This window comes from Pinus tabuliformis, chromosome 7 (assembly GCF_031772625.1).
Source record: "Pinus tabuliformis cultivar Carrire ecotype Pingquan chromosome 7, CPIR1, whole genome shotgun sequence".
NCBI classification, from domain to species: domain Eukaryota; kingdom Viridiplantae; phylum Streptophyta; class Pinopsida; order Pinales; family Pinaceae; genus Pinus; species Pinus tabuliformis.
Window position 1 is genome coordinate 628,417,108 of NC_142293.1, and position 26,815 is coordinate 628,443,922.

General features: G+C 40.3%; 1 protein-coding gene across 2 annotated transcripts in view; it reads left to right on the forward strand.

Annotated features, from left to right (window-relative positions):
• GLB1 (nitrogen regulatory P-II-like protein) overlaps positions 1-26,815 on the forward strand; it is a 159,704-nt gene that overhangs the window by 131,200 nt on the left and 1,689 nt on the right. The window lies entirely within an intron of this gene.

A 26,815-nucleotide genomic window follows, 5' to 3' on the forward strand; every position in this document is an offset into this window, starting at 1 on the left:
CCATTGTTATCGAAATTAACAACCCAGTATGCCCCTAGGTTGGCCTTAAAAATACTTGATGGGAATGCCTTGATCCAAAGCCTTGATGAGGATGGTCATACCCCCTGGATGATTGAGGAGGGCTTGTTGCACTGATGGAGTCCCATCACTGGAGAGAGAAGGCATCACGTTGTCTGCCTGCCACACATGACGATACATATAGCACCCACAGTTGGATTTTGGACACATGGAGTTGCTTTGAGGTTTGATTTGAGGAATTTTCCTCAAATGGAGGATGGTCATGATGCTTGAAGACCTTTGTAGCCCTTCCATTGCATCTATGGAGCATTTGAAGCCCTAGAAGGGCACGGTGTCATCACTTTGTGAGGCTTGCGGCTCACACGTATGGGTTGATTTTGGCATATTTTGTTGTTGAGCTAGTGGGTTGGCTTGTAACCCAATTTTACTTTATGTCTACTAAAAAATGAAAGTTATGTAGGGGATTTTAGTCATAAAATAAAGGTTATAGACTTCATATAAGTTGAGGATCACCTCTCTCACTTTGTCATCATCACTTGTGTGGAAGTCATCCTCTTTAGACTTGACTTTCTTTTTGTACTTCGCTACTTGTGGAGATGTGATCATATGTGGATTTTGGATATTGGAGACTAACTTTTGTTGCGGAGAGGTCATTTTGGGATTGAAAGAAGGCATGTTCTTGGATATATTGTGAGTATTTTTGTTGAATATCTTATATGATTATCAGATTATGCATGTAATGAGATATTGCTAGGGTTTCTATTTTCCTTGTCTAAATACATATGTTTACATGAAAGTCTTGGTAATTATTGCATGCTTAATCTTGTATCCATGAACTCCCTAGAAACCCTCCTAGAGAGCCTTTTTCTAGTGAATTTATGCCCCTCATAAAATGATTGCTAGGGTTAGGACGTGAAGACTAAGGTTTCCCCTTTACTCCCTTCAAAGATTTGATATTTTTATAGTTAAAGTTCGTAAGAGTCCATCACCCAAGTAGGGAAAAGGCACTGACTATGAAAATTCGATGACCCGAATTCTTCCCGCAATCACTGATTAAGCTTCTCCTACTTGTTAATTTTTGAATCAAGTTACTTATTGTTTCCTACAATAAATATCGAAACTAATACACTGTAATCTACGACATTTATATTATAAGCAGAAACAAGAAACTGAACAGGAAAGAAATACAACACACATCTTCAAAGTTATTTTTGGATAAATGTCCTTGGAAAAACCCAATGCGGGAAAGCTGGTGCAGCAACTCTGAGGGTTTTATTATTATGTAGTAGTAATCTCTGAATACAACTTCTAGATGCCTTCCCGACAATCCAGTTACAGAGAATATCACTAACAGAGAGATTTGTGAGATTACCTCACACTATCACTGGAAATCTTGGCTGATCCAGCCCTTGAATGATTGCCCTTGGCTGCCTCAGCGTCAGCACAACGTCAAACCCTCTGGGGACAACGTCACTCCTCCAGCTGATTCATTTGCTGCCTACGATTTCTGCCTCCCGGTCTCGCACCCTGGCTCCTAGTTTTTGCAATCGAGTCCTTCAACAAATTTTTGGACTTCCTCTCGGCTTCTGCGCTACCTCTGCGTGGCCCTGTGTGGCTCTCTGCATCAACCCCTCTGGCTCTACGCTGCCATTACTAGATCTCCCTTGCCTTCTCTGCTGAGTATTCTTCGACTGGGAAAGATTTCCCTTCGGATACTATCCCTGCCCCTCACTGCAAAAGCTCACTTAGAATTTCTCACCAATAACTGCTTTGCTTCAGAAATTCGATCTTCTGAACTCTCTTTGTGTGTTCTCCAAGTGCCCATCAAGTCTTCTCTTATAATCCTCTCGTTGATCAATCAACGACCCATATTAGATTCTAATCAATGGCTAGGATCATATTGACTTGATCTCCGTCTTCTTCTAGAAGTTTCACCCATAGTTTAGATTAATACCCTTTAATTATTTTAATTTCCTAAGTTTAGACTTAGGGTCCCATTAAAAGTAATTAATTATTGTAATAACACTGTCTCGGGTGGAATTTCCCAAAACGATTTCTGAGTATTGGAGAATACATGTGTTCAAGCCTCCCTTCAAATTTTGAGGCTTAGAGCACATCCGATGCTACCAAAAATCAACACTCCCTCTTAGTGAGGAATGTGCTCTAATAATGCAGTCTGCTGAAGCATCACCCTTCTCTGTAATGTCTCCCTCTGCGTTGCTGATGTCTGACATCGCTGCCCACCAACTACTGTGCAAATGCTGCATCTGTGTTGCTGCTGACCTTGCCACGGTCAATACTGCATCCGTATTGCAACTCCTTCTTAATTCTGCATCTGTGCTGCTGCTGGCACTGCCACTGCCAACTGCATCTGCACTGCAACCTTCTCCAATTGCATCAACAATGGAAAATCAACCCAAATTACTAAATTGGTGTTCATTATGATGCATCTCGCTACTGGAGTTTGACTGCTTCTAGTCTCTACGTTGACCCTCTGAAGCCTCTGCACTGTTGCTGACCTCTGCTTTGTGCCATCTACACTGCTGCCAACTCTGCTCTATGCTGCGCAGTCTTTGGCGCTCCTAGCCACTGCAACTATCACTTCGACACTCCTCTGCATCAACTGACACTGGTCCATCCTGGTACTATTGATCTGGGCTCCCGTAGCAAGGAATTGATCTGAGAGGTGGGCTCCTCAAGGATCTTGCCCATCTGTAGCTCTTTCGAACCACAACTCTAAATCAGCCCACCTTCCTCTTGGAGGTATCTCGACTGTCATGGCAAGCTCATCCTCCTCGATCTTCACGGCTGCAACCTTCGGATCATGCTTCTCATCTTTGTTCTTCTTCCTCGATCTTGTGTAGTAACCGAATTCACCACAACTGAAGCATTTGATCTTTGAAACATCTTTCTTCTTCTTCTGTTGCTCTTGCTGCCCCTTGGATGCGAGGGTTGCATTCACTTCCTCCTTCTTGGGCTTCGATTCACTGCTACTGCTTTCGTCAAGTTTACACTTGACCAAGTCCCTCCTCAGCTCCTCTTGCTTAAGAGCTGTGCACATCTCATCCTAGTTTGGCAAAGTTGCCCTGGCCAGGATGCTCTGGACAAAGACTTGCCACTCCTCAGATATTGAATTTAGGGCCAGTCTTACCATCTCGGAACCTTGAGGTGTTGACCCCACAACTGCCAATTCATCTCAGGTTTCCTGAAGCTTCGTGAGGAATGGATCAATGCGTTCCCCCTTCTGCATCTACGTAGATTTCATCTTCTGCTCCAAGTACATCTTCTGCTGCTCGGAAGATCCTTGATACAATGTTGACAATGCATCCCATATCTCTTTGGCAGTACTTTTGCCAGCTATGTGATAGACTATATGATCCTTCACTCCGTCAAGGATCATTCTGTTTGTCTTCGCCATTTCTCGCTTATACTTCTTGAGCTGATTTGGATATGTGGGCTCAACTACCACGCTGTCGACATAGACTTTGAAAAATTGCTCATCCAGAAGGCATGACATCCATTCCTTCCAGATCACATAGTTGGATGCCCCATCCAACATATCCTGATCTCTTAGTCCACCGGTTGCCATCTTTACCAATCGAAAAGTCGAATAGCCTCCTCTCTCCTTTGCGTAGCATTGTGTTGATTTGGGGTAACATCGGATGTGCTCTAGCCATGAAAATTGGTAGAGAGGCTAAAGCACATGAGATCTCCAAGACCTAGAAATGGTTTGCACAGATGGTAACCGGTTTGGGAGATATGAAAATAATAAATATTTCTAGTAGAGTTCCTAAGTCTAAACTTAGAAAAAATAAAATATTAATGGGTATTAATATAAAATTGGGTTAGAAGGTTCCAAAAGTCATGGATCAAGCCAAATCTAATCTTAGATGTTGATTAGAGATTTAATCTCAGTTGTTGAAGGACCAACGAGAAAAGTATAAGAAGAGGCTTGAGGGTCAGTTGGAGAAGACACCAGAGTGATCAGTGATTCTATTCTCTAGAGTGGGGTTTGTTAAGAGAGATAGAATCAGTGATTAGCTGCGAGGGGCAGTGAATACATAGTAGAGAGGCAGAGTTGGTACCAGAGAGAGCGCAGAGCCCGGAGAGGTTGACGCAGGGCCAAGAGGTAGCGCTAGAAGGATTTCGTGGGACAGACTGGGTGCTGGTGAGCCGGGTAGGGTGACATAGTCCCTATCAGAGTGACACAAAGCAGTGGGAGTTGCAATTGTTGCTGTGGGATTGTTCATCCAATGATTAATCATGCGGAATATCTATCTCCGAGGAGAGGTACTACTGCCGAGGGCATTCTCTGTTGGGTGAGCCATTTCTGGCACCCTAGTTGCATTATGAAAGCTACATAATGATAAAACCCTCTGAATAGCTGCACCGGTTTTCCCACATTGGGTTTTTCCGGGGACATTGGTCCAAAAATAACAGTGTCACTTGTGTGGTTGTTTTTTTTTAGTTGATGATCTGAAGATGTTGATACTGTACTTGTATTTATTTTCAGTATTTACATGGTAAATAACTTGTTAAGAAATTAAACAAGTAAGAAGAAATAAACCAGATAGTATAGGGAGAATTTCTAACCGGTTAAACTTAGAAATTCCAACATGGTATCGGAGTGTGGTTGCAGATCACAAGAAAACTGAAGGCATCAGCCAAGCAGAGCATTTGCAGCAGATTGAGCTGTCCCAAGTGACAAAGCTGATCCTTGCAGAAGGCGACAGAGGAAGGAGTGACGCAGAGGGATTGCGTTATCAGTCTGGGCCAGAGAGAGGCCAACGTAGAGGCTGAGGGAGGCAGAATCAGGCTCATGTAGAGGCCAGGAGGGCTGACGCAGTTGGCTGAGGGCGCTGATTTGTCGGTGCCGGGATTGCGTAGAGCCAAGTGGCTCAATCCTTCAGTTGCTAGGGCATAGGAGGTTGTGGGTAGTTTGCGGAGCAAAGTTGGTGGGGTACTGTGGTCAGAACAATACCTAACAGGGCAAGGCCAAGGTGGAGGGAGTTGCTGCTGAGGCAAATTTCTAGCCAAGGAATTTGGATCAATGTTGCAGTTGCACAGACGATCGAAGTGGAGCAACTTGACGTTGGAAGAAGGATTTCTAGGAAGGAAATAGGGACTCAGAGGGAGTCCAGAAAAGAACTTCCAGACGGGAAGTTGAGAGACTCATCAGGAGTTGAACTGAGTACTTCCAAGTGAGAAGTAGAGAGACTCTGAGGAGTCGACAGAGAAGAGCAGAGAGATGGTCGTGAATGGGCTGAGGGATCAGGATAGGCTGGACGGAGCATCCAACTTTGTGGTCTGGAAGGCCAGGATCCTGTCCATTCTAGACAAATATCGCATCAAGGCCTTCGCCTTGAAAGTAGTGGCGATCCCAGTTGACCTGGCTGAAAATGAGAAGTACGAGGAGGCAATGGCCAGGGTGAAGTGCATCATCCTTGATGGGGTCAAGGATCATGTGGTCCAACATATTGCCGAGAAGGAAACGACAAATGAGATGTGGGAAGCCCTGAAGAAATTGTACCAGCATACTTCTGTGCAGAGGAAGATGTTACTTGAGAATTAGCTGCGGTCATACTAGATGCAGAAGGGGGAGCAGATAGATCACTTCCTCGGTCGATTGAAGGAGATCCGGGACCAGCTAACTTCCATAGGAGCCACACCTGATGAGGAGATGTTGGTGAGGACCGCACTTAACGCAGTCTCCAAGGAGTGGGAGACATTTGTCCAGAGCATACTGGGCAGGGCGAGTCTTCCAGATTGGGAAGAATTGTGGGCGGCTCTTTGCCAAGAGGAGATCAGGCGGTTGAGCAAGGTGGGGAGTAGCAAGAAAGTGGTCAGGATCAAGAAGGAAGAGGATGCAGCTCTGGTATCTGCGGGAAAGTAGGAGAAGAGGAAGAAGAAGGACCTCTCCAAGGTCAAGTGCTTCCATTGTGGGGAACTGGGTCATTTTACGAACCGGTGTCCTAGGAAGAAAAGTAAGGGAGAGGCTTCGGACTCGAAGGCAACGCCATTAAAGGCAGAGAAGGAGGTCGAGGAGGATGACGATTGTGCCATGAATGCTCATGTACCACTTGAGAAGAAGTGGGGAGACATTGAGCTGTAGTTAGGAGGACTACAGGCGATGAGGGGCAGGATCCTTGAGGTACCCAACCTCTTGGATTATACCTTGCTATGGGAGCCTCGAAGAGGAGTAGCAGGACTGGCAGATGTGGGTAGAGAGATGCGAATGGAGCGATAGAGAGTGCTATAGTGTAGGAGTCCCCGGGCAACACGAGGCTAGAAGGCTGCAACAGTGCAAGAGGCACGAGAGTGTTACACCAGTGCAGGATGGCACAAAGAGGTGTGCAACGGTGCAAGGTGCAAGGAGTTGTTGCAGCAGTGCAGAGGTCAGTATAGGGAGTACTTGTTAGCGACAGAGGGAGCTTCAACATTGGGAGTGTTTCTAGCCTCACAGGGATGTCAGAAGTTGGGTGGATTAGTTACTTCTCAGTAATTGAGTTGCAGTGTAGTAGTAATATGCAGTAGCACGATGTAGCATGATGAGAGGGGGTTGCAGTGCAGATGCAGTGCTGGGAGGATGGACCAACAGTAGCACAGATGCAGAGGAATCTGTCATACGGATGCAAAGGAAGCTGTCCTACGGATGTAGCAGTGGCAGTGGCAAGGCCATGGGTAGCAGTACAGGATGCAGCAGTGCAGAGGATGTTGGGCTGGGAGGCCTAGTATCAGCACAGGTACCAGTGCCGGATAATTAGAGTAATGCTCAGTGTGGAGTATTACTAGAGCATAGTCCTCACTAAGAGGGAGTATTGAATTGGGGTAGAATCGGATGTGCTCTAGCCATGAAAATTAGCGGAGATGCTAAAGCACTTGAGATCTCTAAGACCCAGAAATGGTTTGGACAGATTGTACCCAGTTTGGGAGATATTAAAATAATTAATATTTTTAATAGAGATCCTAAGTCTAAACTTAGGAAAAATAAAATATTAATGGGTATTAATATAAAACTGGGTTAGAAGGTTCCAAGAGTCATGGATCAAGCCAAGTCTAATCTTAGCCGTTGATTAGAGATTTAATTTCGGCCATTGAAAGACCAACGCGAAAAGTATAAGAAGAGGCTTGAGGATCAGTGGGAGAAGACACGAGAGTGATCAGTGATTCTATTCTCTAGAGTGGGGTTTGCTAAGAGAGATAGAATCAGCAATCAACAACAAGGGGCAGTGAATACATAGCAGAGAGGCAGAGTTGGTACTAGAGAGAGCGCGAAGCCCGGAGAGGTTGACGCAGAGGCAGGCAGGAGTTGCACAGAGCTAGGAGAGGCCAGTGTGTGAGACAGAGAGGGTCTAGGGGTTGAGGCAAAAGCTCCAGAAGCTAACACAGAGGCTAGCAGAGCTGACGCAGGGCCAAGAGGCAGCGTTGGAAGGATTTCATGGGACAGACGAGGTGCTGGTGAGCTGGGTAGGTTGATGTAGTCCCTATCAGAGTGACGCAGAGCAGTGGGAGCTGCAATTATTGCTGTGGGATTGTTTGTCTGGTGATTATCAGGCGAAATATTTGTCTCTGAGGAGAGGTACTATTGCTGAGGGCATTCTCTGTTGGGTGAGCCACTTCTGGAACCCTAGTTATATTATGAAAACTGCATAATAATAAAATCCTCTGAATAGCTTGTTTTCTTTTAGTTGATGATCTGTAGATGTTGATACTGTACTTGTGTTTATTTTCAGTATTTACATGGTAAATAACTTGTTAAGAAATTAAACAAGTAGGAAGAAATAAACCAGATAATACAGGAAGAATTTCTAATGGATTAAACTTAGAAATTCCAACACACTGGACTAGCCTACGCACTCCCTTCTGGAGCTTGTAGATCTACCCCTCTCTACTGGTTCTCAGCTAGTGAGAATTTGGACTCCTTGGCTAGGAGTCCTTTGAGAATGAATTCCCCCAACCGTGTCTCGCTCATCCCTTTGACATCTTTCTGCCCAGCAACTGCCTGCAGAAAACTGCGTCCCACCAAAAAACCCCTCTTCCCTAAAGCTTCTATTGTGCTGCTCCCTCAGTCGCTGAGAAATCTCGATTTGGAAATCTTACCTCTCTGTCGACTCACTCAGAGAGAGATTTACCACGAAGATCTAGCCTCCCTGCACTGAATTGCGCAAACCCTCTAGGGATTCGATTTGCTGCCTCTGCAGGAATTTCGAATTCCTTTCTTCCTTCAGTGTTGGATCTTCTGGCTCTGCTCTTCTTGCTTCACCTGCCGCTGCGATACCATGTGAAAATTCAGTGACCCGAATTCCTACTGCAACAACTGATTAAGCTTCTCCTACTTGTTAATTTCAGAATCTAGTTACTTACTATTTCCTACGGTAAATATTGAAACTAATACATTGTAGTCTACACCATTTAAATTATAAGAGGAAACAAGAAATTGAACAGGAAATAAATACAACACACATATACACAGTTATTTTTGGACAAATGTCCCTGAAAAAACCCAATGTGGGAAAATTGGTGCGGCAGTAGTAATTTCTGAATACAACTTCTGGATGCCTTGCCGACAATCTAGTTACAGAGAATATCACTGACAGAGAGATCTGTGAGGTTACCTCACACTATCACTGGAAGTCCTGGCTGATCAGGCCCCTAAATGACTGCCTTTGGCTGCCTCTGCACTGCCTCTGCGTAGTGTCTGCATCAACCCAATGTCAAACCCTCTGGGGACAACACCACTCCTCCAGCTAATCGGTTTGATGCCCAGGAACTTCGATTTCTGCCTTCCAGTCTCACACCCTGGCAACCAGCTTCTGGAATCGATCCCCTCATCAAATTTTTGACTTCCTCTCGGCTTCTGTGCTGCCTCTTCGTGGCCCTGCATCAACCCCTCTGGCTCTATGCTGCCACTGCTGGATCTCCCTATACCTTCTCTGCTGAGTATTCTCCGACTGAGAAAGATTTCCCTTCGGATACTATCCCTGCCCTATTGAAGAATCTAGGGCTAATGTAGTTAATGAGATTCTTCTTGGTGTGATAACTATTTGTGAGGTATTTTATCTTTAACTTATTAGCACAATCTTTTCTTGATGTCATTAGTGTGTGTATTTTTTACTTCATCAAATAGCTATCAAAACAAAAATCATAATTACAATGTCATGAAGACCGAACCTAATTACACTTTCTTCAACACTCCCTCTTAACTAGGGAGGTATTCATGATGATACCTGGTCATTCTCAATCTGAAGAATTTCTCATAAGAAGAATTAGATTGGTAACCCATTTGTATAGCATCATAGTAACCAACATTGTTTCGACATCAAAATATTGACTGACAGCTCTATCTCTCAGTAGATCAGAGCACAATGTTGGCAAGACCAATGATTATAAACACCTTCATCATTGTCTATCAAGGTACATACCTACTCGGGTGTTCACTGAGTATGACCTTCTAGGACTGTTCTTATCCTAGGTTCCCAACCCTCAAAGAATAACGATCCTCTTGCCTACTCTTATCTTGGATGCCCTACACATCCTCAAAGAGCATCAGATGCTAGAGGATTACCCAATCCTCCATTCTTTCTTCCCAGATGAAGACAAAAATGTTGTGTCTACCTCTCCCTCTCAATTAGGGAGGATATGCCGATTCTTGTAAATGAATATACCCAAGTTCCCTTTGACTAGGAACTTGTCCAAGCTCCCTCTTAATTAGGGACTTGTCAAAGCTCCCTCTTAACTAGGGACCCTCCTTTTCTTTAGCAACTTCTTCTTTGTGGGTTTTTTAGCTGCTTGAACAATTTCTTTCCTTGATGTCATGAAATTCAGTCGAGCTTCTTCCTTGTAGGGCATTAGTCATCCATCACTTTCCTTCTTGGTTCGTCATGTCATTCCTTTCTTCATGGAAAGTGGCCTTCTTGATACATATTTGGAACCTTCGTCATATGGCTACTTCTTCCTCATCATGTTTCTTTAAGGGATTTCCATCCACCACATGAAGTTGTACTTGTACTTAGAAATCTTGTTCCAGTAGCCCTGCATGAACTCATCCAGATATTATTCAAGAAATCAAAACGTAACTTTAAATCAAATAGTACCTTATGAGATGGCTCTTCATCATGACATCTTCCTATAGGTATCAGCGTCCTGCATACATGTTGACACATTTCCCAAAAGTATACATTGTCAAGTGTCTTTATCTTTTTTAGACTTCCATCAGAGTCTTCATATCTTTCTGAGAGATTTCCTTGTCAAATCTTCTTGGTCTTTTGGATGTTGATTGCCTTCATCATGGTTGCGTGTCTCACAATCTCGTCCTTCCTCACACATTCCATTCCCAGGAGCTTTTCAATCAGAGTTTCTTGATTGTAGTCAACCACCTCATACTTCATATGAGGACATATTATGTTGATTTCATCTAGTGTGATTTATGCCTTCCTACATCCTTTCAGTGGAGGAGATCCTTTTTTTGTTGATCATGCTTCTCAAGATAGAAGTAGTGATCCATGTCACTTGCAACCATACGACATGACTTTATAATATTAAATACAAGCATACATACCTCATTTTACCTTTAGGCCATCTAGGCTTCTTCCAACAGCTTCCTTGATTGAAAAAATCTTCAATCCCTTGATCTGCTTCATTTCTCATGTCGTCATATGATCATCTCATGAATTCCATAAGTTGGATTTTTTGATGAAACACTTGCTTCCTCTCTAGATTAGTGAACCCTCCGTTGAGGATTCCATCAGAGAATCTTGAGGATCTTGCATATCCCCAGATGGCAGATGTTTCCTTTTTGACTTGATGTATGATGAGCCTTGTCTTGGATGACTTCTTCCTTTCCTTTAATGCCCCATGAGGTTCCCAAGAGCTGTATCCTTCATGTTTGATTGTCATGGATTTTGTCCTTCATGATTCCCATGGTGATGTCACGAGCTCTTGTTTCTAATGCTTCCATGATGTCCCGATGCATCTTATTATCTTGGTCATATCTATAACACAAGATTTAGGAGCTTATGATAGGACCCTTTTGTGAGTGATACCATATTACTCATAGTAGAGATTTGTTACTACCTCTTTTCTTGGCCCCTTTTCTTTAGCGTCCTCCATCTTTCCAGTGGTATGAGCTTCTTTCTATAATCTTTCCATAGCATTGAATCTTAGCTATACTTATTTTGTCTTGCTTGAGGACCAAACTCGCCTTACCTTTCTGCACATGGTTGAGTTCTTTTAACCTTCAATAATTTTGCCATCAACTTGTATTTCTCTATTTAGCATAGAGACCATAAGTTGTCGAATGAGGTAAATTTCTTATCCCATGGATATTTGTTACCTTGGTTATCTGTTAGTGCATTATAGATCAATGATGGTTATCTTCCTTCCTAGATCTTGTAGATGGGACCTTATGAAGATATCCTACATCCTTTAATACCTTTACTTCCATGTAGATCAGATTTCTAACCTTCTTCATTGCACCTTCAGAGAATGAGTTTATCTTATATATCTTCTTTGATGTCTCCAATATTGCTATATGAGGGGATCTTTCATAAGTATCCCTTTTCATGAATTTAGAGGAGACCTTTTGATATGTTCAATGAGTTCAACTATCTAGATGACTATGTCTATCTTCTTTCTTCATGCAAGGAATCTTGATGACCCATCCAACTTATAGATGTCCTTGCAATCATGAAGTCATTTAATCAAACTTGATTATAGAATGAAAAGATACTTACTTGTCATGTGAAGATGAAATCTTCACCTTGATTGCTTTGATGATGGTTGAAGAAGATATATTAGTACTTCTTCTTGGATGACCTTCTTTTGAATGAGAGAGTCTTTCCTCAATAGAAGAGGTTGCTCCTTTTGATGAGGATGATTTTTTGCTTTCTCAGATGATCTTCTTTCTCGGATGATCTTCTTCTAGGGCAAGGAGATGATCCTTGCTTGATTTATAGCCTTCAATTTTCCTTCTTTTGTAGTGTAGATCAAGGCTGCTTCTAGGATTTCAACCTATTCCAAGATGATGTGATCTTCGTTTTTGAGGTCTTTGAGCTTACTTACTTTGTAGACATCTTGATGAGAGTTTTAGTGGCCTTTTGATGATGACTGTGGAGATAAAAGCTCTTGCTGTTGTAGATTGATCCTTCAATTTTGAGACAACCCTTCAACTTGCTTTGATGCCCTTCTTGAAGCTGATCCTTGAATGTCTCTTTTGTTGCCCTTCCTTTGACTTTAGGACCTTAGCTCTGATACCATGTTGAAGAATCTAGGGCTAATGTAGTTAATGAGATTCTTCTTAGCATGATAACTATTTGTGAGGTATTTTATCTTTAGCTTATTAGCACAATCTTTTCTTGATGTCATTAGTGTGTATTTCTTACTTCATCAAATAGCTATCAAAACAAAAATCATAATTACAATGTCATGAAGAACGAACCTAGTTACACTTTCTTCAACATGCCCCTCACTGCAAAAGCTCACTTCTAATTTCTCACCGGCAGCTGCTTTGCTTCAAAAATTGGATCTTCTAAACTCTCTCTGTGTGTCCTCCAAGTGCACGTCAAGCCTTATCTTATAATCCTCTCGTTGATCAATCAACGTCCCAGTTTAGATTCTAATCAATGCCTAGGATCATTTTGACTTGATCTCTGCCTTCTTCTAGAAGTTTCACCCACAGTTTAGATTAATACCCTTTAATTATTTTAATTTCCTAAGTTTAGACTTAGGGTCTCATTAAAAATAATTAATTATTTTAATAAAACTGTTTCCAGGTGGAATTTCCCATAACGGTTTTTGGGTATTGGAGAATACATGTGTCCAAGCCTCCCTACAAATTTTGAGGCTTAGAGAACATCCGATGCTAGTAGAAATCAACACTGACAACTCTTTTGATGATCAAAAGCTCCAAACGTTATATTTTTCATCTCTTTGTATATTTTTTACCCTTCAAGGAAAGTCGCTAGGGTGAGGGTTAAGGACGAATTCATCTAGGGCTTGAACGTTGGAGTTGATTTGGCACTCTCCCACCTTGCTTGACCTTGCAAAATCAAAATTTAGCATATTGCATGGTAAAAAGTGTCTCACTAGGGCTAATGTCATCATTCCTAGGTAATTCTAGGTCTCATAAACCCTAATCCTACACAAAGGATTCAACTTAGGCCTTGTTGACCACACGTGTCAACTCCCCCAAGAAGAAGAGTACATGTCAACAGATAAAGTACTTCAAAGTCATTATCATCATGCAACTTCCAGAATTGCCATTGTAATCCCAAATTTTGCTGCCCTATGGGCCTTTATTGTAAAATGATTCTAGTATGACTATAAAGCCATGTAGAAACATCTAGGTAGCCTAAGATTTTTTGCTAAAGAATTTCCCTCTAGGGAGTTTTTTACTCCCCGCTAATTATTCTTGTTTCCGAACCCAAACAATTGGCAAATTTTTTCTCCCACACATACCCCAAAGCTAGAGTGGGGCTTGATGGTAAAGGTCTTAGGTGAGTCCTAGTGTTATCGAGTCTATTTATTTTATCATACTAGATCATCTGTCTTGTGTCGCAGAATTTGGTTGAGTCTAAGAGGTCATATGTTAATTGTAAAATTCCCCTTTTAATGGGTTGTCTATGTAATATCTTGATGTAAAAAGTGTTGTCTAGGAATATTTTTGGTGGATGATTACTCATAATTAGACATCATCACCAAAATATTTTTTAGACCCACTTTGGGGGTGGAAAATATGTGTAATCCCCTCAAGTCATTTATTTTATTTTACAGTGAAAAATGTCAAAATAATTAAGTTGGAAAATTGTCAAAAAATAAAAATGAGAGAAAATTAAATTCTCATTAAGTGGAAAAATTATCAAGAAATTATTAAGGTCATTTTCAAAGTAAAAAATTATAAAGGACTCATTTCCGATGCAAAAAGCCCCAGTCCAAAAATTTGTTAGGGCAAAAGGAATATTTTCTCAAGAAAATCGAATTTTTGGGTCAAGATGGTTGTTTGAATGCAAGAATTATGGTAATTCTATTTTTTGAAGATTCTCCAGTGGTCCAAAACCACCCAGAAGTCAATTTTTGGCCTATCTAGCCCAAAAATCAAGGAAATCAAATAATTTTGGAGATCTGTGCACCAGTTATCAAGGGTTCAATTTAATTTGACAAGGATCAAGCCTTGGATCAAGGAAACTAGCTGTTATTTCCACTTGGAGGGGTTTGATGCTCTCATTTTCTATCTAAGGAAGCTATTATGCTCCTCATTGGATCATGTACTCATTAGAAAATCTTGATCGAGCTCTGAGTCAGGCTCTACTGGTTGTAATCTTTCTTCTAGAATAATAAAGCAAATGTCTTTGGAAGCCTTAGATCAAGGAAACTAGCTGTTATTTCCACTTGGAGGGGTTTGATGCTCTCATTTTCTATCCAAGGAAGCTATTATGCTCCTCATTGGATCATGTACTCATTAGAAAATCTTGATCGAGCTCTGAGTCAGGCTCTACTGGTTGTAATCTTTCTTCTGGAATAATAAAGCAAATGTCTTTGGGGGTTTATTCATGATGGTGTTCCTCTTCTTCTTGGTAATATTTTTCTGAATCATGTTCCTAATGCTTTACTGAAGTAAAATTTTATAAGTTATTATTTCATTAGCCAGTGGTTGGATTAACTATTTGCACAAGTATCTTGCATTAGTTACTAGGTTTAGAGTAGAACATTAAATTTGATTAATCTAGCAGGTATCTCTAGATTTTGAGGGTTTATTGTGTGATCTAGCCTCAATTGATCTAATAACTTCATCTTAAGTGTGTAGAGACTCTATGGTATTTAGATCTTGGGTGTGAGGGGAAGTCTTTGGTTGAACAAACCAACTTCCAAGACAAGAAGCTCACGCGCTCATTGTGTTAAACTTCCAGGACTTATCTAAAGATTGTTTTGTAGAGATCTTGGCCATGGCTCTAATATAAAAATCTTAATCATTTATATTTAATCTATTTGTGCAATAAAAGAATAAATCTACTAATTAGGGCTAGAAATTTATTGTGAGTATTGTAGATAATTTGTATATTATTTTTCTAACCTTTTTATTTATTTGTCCATTGTACATATTACCATTCAAGGTTTTTATTTTTCCGATTTCTTGTATATCTAGAGGGACTTCTGGGTTTATTATTTTGTAGGTGCCATTGCTTCAAGATCAAAGACCAAATTCGAATTTCTGAAAGCACTAGCCTTCACCTAGCTTAGATCTCTAGGTTTTGGGCAACATTGCAGCGTTGAGGAAGTCCTTTAGCATTTTGGAGAGGGCCGCAGGTGGTTTAGGGCCAAATCTAGCCACCCAAGGGCTTGATCCACCATTTTCAAGCCTCTTTTCATCAACGCTCAACCTTTTCTAGAGGTCAGAAGCCCTAAAAGGGCTAATCACATTGCAATTTCGGATTTTTCACAAGGATTTATCATTCACAAATATATTTTTTTTGGCTATTTTCATCATTTTCTTGCCAAAATCTGACTTGGTTTCTTGTTGCAGGCTCATATACAATTTTTTTGTGGTTCAAAGTCTGATCTCATGTTTTGAAGGTGCCTGCTAGGGTTTCAGGCCATTTTGGCTTGGCCACTATTGTCGCTCATATTGTACAGGCACGGTGCGACAGCGACCTAGGTTGGGGGCTGCCACTCTGATGCCCGATCTCTTCGTTCTCGCTGTCTCCCAACAAAATGCTATGGGGGGTAGTCCCTATGGAATATGAAAATGAAAGACCAGTTGGAAACCAACATGTTCGGGAGATACGATTGAATGGCCTAGCCACTTGGTTGATTTTAGCAAGTTAAAAGATTAGATTGGATTATTTGATGAGACCAGTGCCTTATGGAGTCAACTACTTGTTTTATATCAATTATATGAATTGCAAGTCCAACCATATATGTGAGATGCAACAAATATTGGTTTTTTTTTTAATTATATGCCTAGCTAAATTTATCCCTTAATCCTCAGGTGTTTTGAGGCTAGTCTCTAAAGTAGGTTTTAGAGAGAAGTCAAGGCGAAGCAAGCAAAGGCTTGGTTAACGATATCTCTACTTGAAATCTAACATACCTGGTGCCTCTGACGCTGTAGAGACTATGGCTCTGACGACTGCAAGGTCACCGTTTAATCACTAGAGAGGGTCTATCCTTCACAAGCTACAAGATAAAGGGTGGCCTTATTTTTCTATCAACTAAGCCTAGGCTTGGAGGTAAATTTACTAATGCACAAATAAGCATAGAATGCAATGCAAGATGATTGAGTGCTCTCGATTTAAGGCTGCTTATGATCTTAAGTACTTAATTACGATTTATCTTATGGCAAAGAGTACATAACAATGAATTAAGGACAATCTTACACACAAGACAAAGTGCTCAATTTCAATAGTGCTTAAAAGATGATGTGTCAAATCTAACCAAGAGATAATTGCTTAAGAAACAAGATAGATGCTCTTAACAATAAATCACCAATATGCCCAAGATAAATTTACCAGTCACAAATAGATATCAACCATGAAACAATAATGACAAAGATGGCACGTAAAAGAGATTAGAGAATTTATTTGAAATGTTACTTGGAACAATTAACCAAGGTTCTCTTTAACACTTAACAAAAGAATGGAAAGGATACTAGTGGCAATTGCTCAAGAGATTAACGTTCCTTACACAATTGACAATTTCCCAAGATATGTCAACAAGATATCACAATGCCAATTTGATGTTAACAAGGGATGCCAATATCCAATGATTCCTTCAATTACCAACTTAAGCAATGTTAATCATCAACAAGATATTAGATCTTAGGATTATGTGCTTATGTGAGTGAGTTACTTAGTGCAAGATTTAGGTCTTTAGGATTATAATACTCACAAGAAACAACAATGTGTTAGAGAAAGAAAATAGGTCAATCTGGAGGTCTCGAACTTTCCTTCTCGGTACACAATGGTGGAATGAATGATCACTCTCAAGAACTGCTCATCACAGTCATTGTTTGTAATATCATGCTTTGAAGAGGGGACACGGTTGTGATGAGAGGGGAACAAAGGGTGAGAGAAAGGAGTGCAACAAATAGGTCACTCAATGTGATGGTCACATTGGAGATGGGAGGTTGCGGAGTGATCATAATCGTGAGGATGGGTCAAAGGGGATAAGGTATATTCAATGAAGGGTTCTTTCTTGACACCATATTCAGAAAGGGGAAAAGGGGCATGGTCACACAAGGCTATACCAAAAGGGACGAGAGACTGAAAGGGGAAAAGGGGCATGGTCACACAAGGCTATACCAAAAGGGACGAGAGACTTACTTGAGGAAGACTCAAGGTGATGAACAAGAGGGAAAGGAAAAGGGGAGGGTGAAGTGTCATATTCAATGGGTTCTCCTTCTCGATAATCTAAAGGCTCAAGGGATTTGAATACATAATCGTAAGGTGGGTAGGTAAGAGCCTCGTTTCTTTCCTCATTATAAGCATCAAAGATTGGGCTTTCATTAAAAGAAGAGTCAATTACTTCCATCAAAGATTATCCTTCTTCATGCAAGGGGAAATAATAATTCTCCTTCCCCAAGGTATCAATGGATATGTCATCGCAAGTAATGTCTGGGATAAAGGGAAAACCAATCTCAACCTCGTCTTCTTTGTCAGTATCATAAATGGGAGCACAATAAAATTGAGGCCCAACAATCTCCCATTTCTCATTTTCAATGCGGAAATAATCTCCAATGTCATCTTCCAAGGAGCTCGTGGGATCACCTTCCTCAAGGTTCTCAAAAGGAGAGTCATCAGAGGTGATACCCTTGAGAGAGGTAAGTTAGTCTCAACCCTACTTTCCATAGCCTCAGCCTCCTCAACATACTTGCTCTCAAAAACATCATGTCCATCTTGCGGCCCCAATGAGGACTCATCTTCCTACTCATCACCGAGATCCTCAAGGTCATCTTCATCTTGGTTGGTTGGAAAACAAGACCTCTCTTCTTCTCTCTTCTCTTGAAGAACAATGGCTAAAGTATTTGTTATAAGATTTTGGTAATATGCTTCTATGCGAAGAGCATTAGTAGGGTTCTCTTTATATTCACATTTCATCTTATGAAGCTTCACCTCTTCATCATATAAATGAGAGAATACTTCATTAGAATTACATCCCCATACTAACCCCTTGCATGACCTACTATATTCATCCATTCTTTCTTGTGTGATTTGAGTCTTTTAGGGTCCAACTCTTCGTTATAAGGAATCATAGATCTCGCATAACATAGTTTTTCATTCCTTAGTGACTTGCATATCCATGAAGCAATATGTCTCAGAAAAAATTGGTCAAAATGGATAAGCCTTAGAAGATTTCTTCCCAAAACTACTCTTCAATCACCTCTGATCTTTGATCTTCCCCAACTCTAATAACATGTTGATTTTCTAGGGCACAGGCTAGAAATCATTTTTATTCTACATGGTAATTACTTCCAATGATTAGTTAGCGTTAATTTCACATAGAATTCATTCAAAAAAATCATTAAGTAGTTATACAAAAAAAATATCAAGTTATCAACCATTAAACTTTGAAAGAGCAGGAGAAAAATAACCATGAAACCATGAGACAAGAGAGACAAAAATTAGGTCTGAGGCTAGGGCAAAACCCACAAGGGGAAAAGCCATAAATCTTTCCTTATGAGAGATAAAATTCAAGATTCATCTGTACATTAGAAATAATTATATCAAGATAATAGCCAAACCATTAACCAAACACAAGAGAGATCCCAAGCAAAGTGCCAAGCCTTCCTTCCTTTAGATTTCAACCTTCTTTTGCTTCCAATTTCATTGGATCAAAACTCAACAAGAGATAGATCGATGATAAAAAATAATGAGAGATGTCTCCTTTATATAGACTTTAAAGAGGGGGTCGAATGGGTGCCTCTTGGGGGCCCAACCGGCCTAAAATAAGAGGAGGTCGACTTAAATATATTTTGGAGGTAAAATATAAATTCAAATTTTCAATTTCTTCACATGATGAAAATACCGACCATGGCTACTATGTTTCCAACATTGGTGTGTATTTTTTCAAATACACTCCAGTTGTGCTCGCATATGTAGGTGCTACATGTTTGGTTGAGCACTCAAATGGTAAACTTTGGAGATTGGGTACTCTACCACCATAGATTGTCCACCATGCATCTATAACAAAGAAGAGAAATATAAGAAAAAAATTGAAATTTGAAAGTTGAAGCAAAGTATGAAGATATCATGAAATTTGAAACAAACTAAAGCTTACCTAGCGTTTTGGTCTTCCTATCGTGGATAGCCATGTTAAAGCTAAATGTGCCACTTGCCATCTTGTATATCTTCATTGCTTTTTAAATTTCTGCATGTTCCACTGGAGATGACACCATATTCTGAACACAAGTAAAGAATCCATCCATGACCTCAGCATAAAATATGAAACTAGAGTAGTAAGAAAATGCAAGGTTTAGGTAGATCCCTAAAACATGAATGGGGCGATGGAGTGTATTGTTTCATCGCTCATCAATCACTCTCCATATCAGTTGTTGTTTCTCAAACCCCTCATCCCTCTTATCCTCATAATAGCTACAAATGGATTCTTTGGCCTCATACAAGTAGCCCATTGTGGGCTTGTCTCCATCAACTAATCGAAGAACCTTTACCAAAGGTTCATTAATGGTACACACCTCCTACACTCCTGCCCAAAATCTCTCTTGATATGAAACTAGCTTGCATATGGCCTCTCCCCCTGGTTTGTGGCTAAATGATAAAGCATGCCACTCCTCTGAAAGAAACATTCCCGCCCCTGGAGATGGGTGAAGAGTTCATCGACAACATTGGGCAAACATATGATTGTGACACACAGTTCTCCAAAAGTCTTCATCAACAACAAAAACATTTTCTTCACATACCACATAGATTTCAAGAGAGATTGAAGAGATATGAAGCTAGTGACAAACCGTGTAATAGTGGGGTGCACCAACTCCTTGTTATTGATGAATCTTCTCATTAAATGAAGCACAAATGCATGATTATATACAATTTTTTTTATGCTTTTTGATGATTCAACAATATCTTCGACATAAGGAATTTTTCCTATAACATCAAGTCAATATAGTGTTCAACACAACATGTTCAAAACAAGTTAGGATGTCTCTCCAAAAACATCCTACCAGCAACAACATAATTTGTAGCATTGTTCATTATGACCTAGACATGTGGTGGACCTACCTCTTTAATGTACACATCCAACAAATCACGTAATAATCGTGCATCTTTGATATGTGTAGATGCATCAACATATTTCATAAACATTGCCCCCTTGGGACAATTAACCAAGAAGTTAATAAGGGTTCTACCCTTTTGATGAATCCAACTATCTGACATCACAGTGCATCCCGTGTGTTCCCATGATGCTCTGAATTCTTCCACTCTAGTAGTGCAATTGACCTTTTCATTTTTCAGAATATGCCCTCTCAAGTCATCATAGAAAGGGGCTTTGTACTTTTACTCTTTATCATCTCATGATTTGAGGGAAATGCGGATGATTTCTGTGTTGAAGACATCTAGGGCATCGACATTAGGAGATTTCTTCTTCATTAGTAACTGCTTGTGAATGCATTTTTAACTTCTTTAGATTAGGTTCTTCTTCTTGTTTAGATTATTAACATTCTTCTTCATCAAACAATAACCAATGCATGAACAAAAGTAGACAAGAGACACAACATGTAGGCTATGAGCTAGGGCCAAAACCTCTCTCTTTGAGAGGAAAACCCGCACAAATTCTTCTTATAGAGATTCCAATTGACGAATACCAAGACCATGACCCTTGACCTATTAGGCCACTCCAAGACCAAGACACCAATCCTCTTCTTTGTCACTGCTGAGATCATCATCATCACTGCTACTGAAGTCATCACTGCTGCAACACCGAGATCATTACTACTGCACCACCGAGATCATTACTGTTGCACCCTCACCGAGATCTTCACCATAACAACGAGATCTGAGATATATATGTGTATGAGAGCTGCACTTAGATCCACGAAGATAATGATCTTCTCCATCAAGGTCATGACTGTATCTCTATAGACACCATGATAACATCTATGTCGAGATCATGACTTCATCTAGAATGTAGGCCGAGACAAAGAGTGTTTACTGTGAGATCACCGAGATCTTCATCATCCGAGACTGTGACTGTGTCTAGAGAGTATGTCGAGGGTGTATTACTCTTCATTACACATGAGACTGTGACTGCATTTTAGTATGCCAAGACAGTGTTCACTGTGAGGAGGCCGAGACATCATCTTCTGTGATACCCATTTGAAAAACACAAAGATGCTCCTCCATCCGAAACACTGAACCTCACTGTAATGCGAAGAATCTCAGACTTGTACCATCCAAAAATTACAGAGAATCCGAGTTGTTGTGACTGTACTTTTGTGCAGACCCTAGCTGGGTATTTATAGTAGTTTCGTCTCCATAATAAGCTGACTTGACCGAGTGAACTGATGTGTCTCCTTATATGAGCTGACATGACTTCTTTTAATTCTATTTGTTGGCTGACTTCTTCAAGAGGGATTGTGCTTGTCTTTGGAGGGTTGTTAGACATTTCTATAGACTTGTATACATTTAACATAGGCTCAAGAAGAGCTCTTCATACATGACTTTGACTCTGACTCAATAATAAATCATAAGGCTTTCAATGGGAACCACTAATATATAAACCTCTTGCTCATGAAACCCATACAACAAGGCATACAAAAATAATTTTATTCCTTTTATTTTATCATTTTACAAAGATCATGTCATTATGAAGATCGAACCTAGTTACCCTTTCTTCAACACTCCCTCTTAACTAGGGAGGTATTCATAATGGTACTTGGTCATTCTCAATCTGAAGAATTTCTCATAAGAAGAATTGGATTGGTAACCCATCTGTATAGCATCATAGTAACCAACATTGTTTCGACATCAAAATCTTGACTGACAGCTCTATTTGTCCATGAGATCTTGAGCTACAATGCTAGCGAGACCAATGACTATAAACACCTTCATCATTTTCTCTCAAGGTACATACCCACCCGGGTGTTCACTGAGTATGGCCTTCTAGGACTATTCTTATCTTGGGTTCTCAACCCTCAAAGAATATTGATCCTCTTGCCTACTCTTATCTTGGATGCCCTACACATCCTCAAAGAGCATCGGATGCTAGATGATTACCCAATCCTCCATTCTTTCTTCCCAAGTGAAGATAAGAATGTTGTCTTTATCTCTTCCTCTCAATTAGGGAGGATACATCCATCATGCGTCTACATTTCTCTTCATGGCCTTCACTAAGACTTATGGCTGTTAGTCCACGTCTAGTGCATGACACATGAAATAGAAAAAGACAATTGTCACTCCTTAATCAGGGGTGACCTAATCCAAGCTCCCTCTTGATCAGGGACCTATCAGAGCTCCCTCTTAACAAGGGACTCCTTTTTCATCAGTAGCTTCTTCTTCGTGGGTCCTTCGACTACTTGATGAACTTCTTTCCTTGATGTCATGAAATTCAATTGAGCTTCTTCCTTGTAGGGCATTAGCCATCCATCACTTTCCTTCTTGGTTTGTCCTGTCATTCCTTTCTTCATGGAAAGTGGCCTTCTTGATACATATCTGGAACCCTCGTCATATGGCTACTTCTTCCTCATCATGTTTCTTTCAGGAATTTCCATCCACCACATGAATGCTAGTTGTACTTGTACTTACAAATCTTGTTTTAGTAGCCCTGCATGAACTTATCCAAATATTACTTAAGAAATAAAAACATAACATTAAGTCAAATAGTACCTTAGAAGATGGATCTTCATCATGACATCTTTCTGTGGGTATCAACATCCTGCATACATATTGACACATCTCCCAAAGATATCCATTATCAAGGGTCTCCATCTTTTCTAGACTTTCATCAGAGTCTTCATATATTTCCGAGAGATTTCCTAGTCAAATCTTCTTGGTCTTTTGGATGTTGATTGCCTTTATCATGGTTGCATATCTCATGATCTCTTCCTTCCTCACACATTCCATTCCTAGGAGCTTTCAATCAGAGTTTCTTAATTGTAGTCAACCACCTCATACTTCATATGAGGACATATTATGTTGATTTCATCTAGTGCGACTTATGCCTTTCTGCATCTTTTCAGAGGAGGAGATCCTTTTCCCTTGATCATGCTTCTCAAGATAGAAGTAATGATCCATGTTACCTACAACCATATGACATTATAATATTAAACACAAGCATACATACCTCATTTTTACCTTTAGGTCATCTAGGCTTCTTCCAGCAGCTTCCTTGATTGAAAAGATCTTCAATCCCTTGATCTGCTACATCATACCATCATCCCATGAATTCCATAAGTTGGAGTTCCTGATGAAACATTTGCTTCCTCTCTAGATTAGTGAACCCTCCGATGAGGATTCCATAAGAGAACCATGACGATGTTGCATATCCTCATCTGGCAGATGTTTCCTTTTTGATGTATGATAAGCCTTGTCTTGGATGACATCTTTGTTTCCTTCAATGTTCAATGAGGTTCCCAAGAGCTATATCCTTCATGTTTGACTGCCATGGATTTTGTCCTTCATGATTCCCATGGTGATGTTACGAGATCTTGTTTCTAATGCTTTCATGATGCCACAATGCATCTTATTATCATGGTCATATCTATAACACAAGATTTAGGAGGTTATGATAGGACCCTTTTGTGAGGGATACCATCTCACTCATAGTAGAGATCTGTTACTCCCTCTTTGCTTGGTCCTTTTCTTCAACTTCCTCTATTTTTCCAGTGATATGAGCTTTCTTTTCATAATTTTCCATAGCACTGTTTTGTCTTGCTTGAGGACCAAACTTCCCTTTCCTTTCTGCAAATGTTTGAGTCCTTTAACCTTCAACACTTTTTCCTTCAACTTGTCTTTTTCTATCTAGCATAGAGACCATAAATTGTTTAATGAGGTAACCTTCTTGTTTATGGACATTTGTTACCTTGCTTATCAGTTAGACCAATGATGATAATGATGATTATCTTCTTATCATCTTTCCCGGACCTCCCAATTGAGATCTCATGAAGATATTCCTTCATTCTTTGATACCTTCAATCAGGTCTAAGTGATATGACCTTCTTCATTGTATTTCATAGAGTATATCTTCTAGCATTTCATATATCTCTTTTATGTCTCCTCCTCTGCTACATAGGGATGAGAGGACCTTTGACTGATTTCATAAGAATCCTATGAGTCCCTTGATCCTTTTACATGCATTCAAACAATGCTTGACATTCAGGGACTTTTCCATAGATATTGATGACTTCTTTTTCGGGGACTTTATCTATCCTCCTTTCTCATGCAAGGAATTTCGATGACCCAACCAGTTTATAGATCTCCTTGCAAACACGAAGTCATTTAACCAAACTTGATTATAGAATAAAAAATACTTACTTGGCAAGTGAAGATGAAATCTCCACCTTGATCACATTACTGATGCTTCTTCTGGGTGATCTTCAAGTTGATGTGATTTTTGTTTCTCTATACATTGTAGATCCTTGTGGTCTTGTTATAGAGTCCTCTTGTTATCTTTTGTGGTCTTGTTATAGATCCTCCTTGCTGGTGTAGAATCCTAGATACTTTGATTTGTAGATTCTTGAGGCATATTACTGTGGCATTATTTGTACCATTCTGCACTGAACCGAGATTACTTGTGCCCTTACGCTTGACTGAGATAGCATCGAGACTCTTACCAGGATTCCATCGAGATTGTATCACCAAGATGTAGGATCAAGAACATGTGACTGATGATATTGATGTCCTTTCTGTGTTGATAACTTCAGCACTGAACCATACTATAATATGTCACTGAAAACTCTGTTTTGTTATCCTTACTGTAATCCGCTTTTGTGCACTGTGATTTAGCATCGAAACTTTGTCCAAGTTCTGTGTACTGTAATCTAGGTTGAACCAATCACTGTTTGGCACATCTGAGGTATGTCATCCAATTATAAAAGTATGTATTTGCAGAGCCTTCGAACTGCTGCATAGAGTGACACTGTAATCACTGCAATTTTTCCCAACAAAACTGAGTTGCCTATCCGAGATTTACTGAGATCCTCCTACCTGTGATTGTGCCGAGACATTAATGTTGTGATCTGAGCTTGATGTCACTGCTACCTTGACTTTGATGCCCTTTTCCTTAGACTGTAACCATAGCTCTGATACCATGTTGAAGAAATCTAGGGCATCGACATTAGGAGATTTCTTCTTCATTAGTAACTGCTTGTGAATGCATTTTTAACTTCTTTAGATTAGGTTCTTCTTCTTGTTTAGATTATTAACATTCTTCTTCATCAAACAGTAACCAATGCATGAACAAAAGTAGACAAGAGACACAGCATGTAGGCTATGAGCCAGGGCCAAAACCTCTCACTCTTTGAGAGGAAAACCCGCACAAATTCTTCTTATAGAGATTCCAATTGACGAATACCAAGACCATGACCCTTGACCTATTAGGCCACTCCAAGACCAATCCTCTTCTTTGTCACTGCTAAGATCATCATCATCACTGCTACTGAAGTCATCACTGCTGCAACACCGAGATCATTACTACTGCACCACCGAGATCATTACTGCTGCACCCTCACCGAGATCTTCACCATAACAACGAGATATGAGATATATATGTGTATGAGAGCTGCACTTAGATCCACCGAGATAATGATCTTCTCCATCAAGGTCATGACTGTATCTCTATGGACACCATGATAACATCTATGCCGAGATCATGACTTCATCTAGAATGTAGGCCGAGACAGAGAGTGTTTACTGTGAGATCACCGAGATCTTCATCATCCGAGACTGTGACTGTGTCTAGAGAGTATGCCGAGGGTGTATTACTCTTCATTACACATGAGACTGTGACTGCGTTTTAGTATGCCGAGACAATGTTCACTGTGAGGAGGCCGAGACATCATCTTTTGTGATACCCATCCGAAAAACACAGAGATGCTCCTCCATCCGAAACACTGAACCTCACTGTAATGCGAAGAATCTCAGACCTGTACCATCCAAAAATTACAAAGAATCTGAGTTGTTGTGACTGTACTTTTGCGCAGACCCTAGCTGGGTATTTATAGTAGTTTTGTCTCCATAATAAGCCGACTTGACTGAGTGAACCAATGTGTCTCCTTATATGAGCCGACATGACTTCTTTTAATTCTATTTTCTAGCCGACTTCTTCAAGAGGGATTGTGCTTGTCTTTGGAGGGCTGTTAGACATTTCTATAGACTTGTATACATTTAACATAGGCTCAAGAAGAGCTCTTCATACATGACTTTGACTCTTTGACTCAATAATAAATCCTAAGGTTCTCAATGGGAGCCACTAATATATAAACCTCTTGCTCATGAAACCCATGCAGCAAGGAGTACAAAAATAATTTTATTCCTTTTATTTCATCATTTTATAAAGATCGTGTCATTATGAAGACCGAACCTAGTTACCCTTTCTTCAACATTCTGGAGAGACAGTTGGGCAAAGTCCTACTTCATGTCCCGGAATTTGTGCAAGGTAGTAATTCAAGCAGAATCCTCCCCCTATCATATGCTTCCCACATAACTTGCAACTCAAATTTGTTCTATCAAATCCCCCATCGGGTGCACCATATTCCCCATAGGGTTGTCTTGGCATTTTTATTGAATTCTTTAATGTAAGATTGAACCTAGTGCACAAGAATTAAAAAAAAATTAAAAATCATCTTTTTGACAAA